This window comes from Charadrius vociferus, unplaced genomic scaffold (genome assembly GCF_000708025.1).
Source record: "Charadrius vociferus isolate BGI_N301 unplaced genomic scaffold, ASM70802v2 scaffold491, whole genome shotgun sequence".
NCBI classification, from domain to species: domain Eukaryota; kingdom Metazoa; phylum Chordata; class Aves; order Charadriiformes; family Charadriidae; genus Charadrius; species Charadrius vociferus.
The window spans coordinates 504,808-507,097 of record NW_009646960.1 but is presented as its reverse complement, the minus strand read 5'-3'; positions in this window follow the sequence as shown (position 1 = coordinate 507,097).

Here is a 2,290-nt window from a genome sequence, read left to right as displayed (position 1 = left end):
TAAGCAGCCTAGACGTGCTTTATCTAACACCAGAATATCACTAGTTTATTCATTATTATTTGTAATACGAACACAATGCAAACTGAACAGACATACAGCTGTTCCTACTCATTTGTAAACCAAAATGTTATATTTGGGGGGTTTTTTCATAAGGTTATTTGTAACTCCTACATAGTGCAGGACTCTAGTTCAAACAGTTGCCTGGCATGACTCAGGATTACAAAAGAAGCAGCAGCCAAGGGAACGAATCTTTAAGTCAGCGTAACCCCTGGATCATGAAATCATCCCAGTACTTACTGCCAGAATCACTTCGTTTATTTTAACTTACATCTAGCCACAAACTCAATCAGCAAAACTTGTCAGGAGAAATATCTACATTTATACCTCTGCTGGTTTAATCTTGCAGAAACTTGGCCTTCACTGTCCATCTTGTTCCCCATGTTCAAGTAGAATGAGCAAACTATTGTTTATTCTGATTTAATCAGAGTTGACATTTCTCAGCAGCTCACAGTTAAGCATCTCCCAACTTAAATATTCTATTACTTTCAGCCAACTTCAAAACACCCTCAGGAGCTCTTGGTCCAACATTTCTAACAATTCACGAGTTAATTGACATTCTCCTTGCAACCTACTTCTCTGTTACTGCTTCCACTCTTTCAATAACTTATCAAGCAATTATAGCAGCCTCCGTTGGTCAGGCTACACTGCGCATTGATATTCTTCCCAATATAACTATGTGACCAAAGTCACATTAAGTGGGTTACACTGTACCAGGCCAACATACTCTCTGCTCTATAGAGAATGAAAACAAAAACAAAACACCAAGGAGAATGAACATTATAAAAAACAAAACAAAACAACACAACTTAAGGAATTCTTACAAGCCTTTTTGCTGGAAAGTTTTTATTCACTGCGAAACATTTATGTAAAACGCCAATCCTAAGGAGCTGAAAAGATCTGTTTCTCATGATCTATTACTAAATTGACACAAAATAAAACACAGCTTGAATCTAAATACCTCATTTGACCCTTTGCAAATTTTTTCACGTATTTTCAATTTAAGGAAATTGATGGTTTGAGCACTCAAAAGCAAAACAAGGACTGCTAGAACTTTTTTTCCCCCCCCTCGCTACACACTGCCTATTTTTAATGGCAAAAGCTTTACTAAATTAAGGCAACAAACAGAGCTCCATACAACCTGAAAGGTGACAGAGAAAAATAACAGTTCATTATAAATTCCACATTGATACCGAAACACAGATGTAGCTGTACCACTCTTTGATTAGGTTTCTCTAGAAATAAAAGTGCTAGGGAAAAAAAAAAGGTTTGGATTTATTTCGTGTACGTCTGGGCAACAGCTCTCTCTCCAGTCTGCCATTACGTCTTGTTACCTTATAAGCTACTAAAAAGTCACCAAAAAATCCCCCCAAAATACTAGCCACACACAACCACCCTTGCTCTAAAAAAAGCAAATGCTGACAACTTCAGTGTTGTACAACACTTGAAAAGACAAATCAAAACCACATGTTTATTTAGTAGAGCTGTAAATTATTGCGGACAAGAAGGAAAGAAGGAAGGAAAACAACATGTAAGGTGGAAGACTGCATGACAGCGATCTGCAGACAAGCAAGGGTTTTAATTCCAAAAACAAAAATCAGCCAAGGAGTTCCCTACTTGCCTATCCCACCCAATTTAATAAAATTAAGTGCTCTCCGTGTAACTAGTTATATGTAGCCTTGCAATAAAGGCCACTAATACAGGATTTTAAAACTAGTTTTCTTGCACTATTCTGTTATTTGATCAATTATTTTACACAAATTACATTTAACATGGAATACCTACACTGAAAACTGCTCATTAACCCCTCAGATGCGAGCGATTCAACAATCTTAACCTAATCCTCTTGGTTCTCCAGCCACCACCACATCTAAGTTTGCACAGCCATCTGCCACGATCAGAAAAAGCAACGGGCCGTTGCAGAGCAGCGCTGCATCAAGTCACCGGTTCAAAAAAAAAGAAGAACTAAAAACGCAAAGCACATTGCTCGGGGTCCCCTTGGGAACAGAGAACTTCTTCAGCAGACGGCAACAGGAAAAAGCGATAAAGGGACCGTTTTATCCTTTTCTTTTTTTTTTTTCTTTCCGCTCTGAAAGTTGCAGACAGGTACGAAACCCGAGTTGCGCCCGAGCAGATCAGGGAGATCTTTACCAGGGCTGAGGAAGCACCGCGGGGCCGCGGACCGATCCTGCGCCGCCGGCCGGGAAGCGCCCGGCCAGCAGCCCTTTCCCAA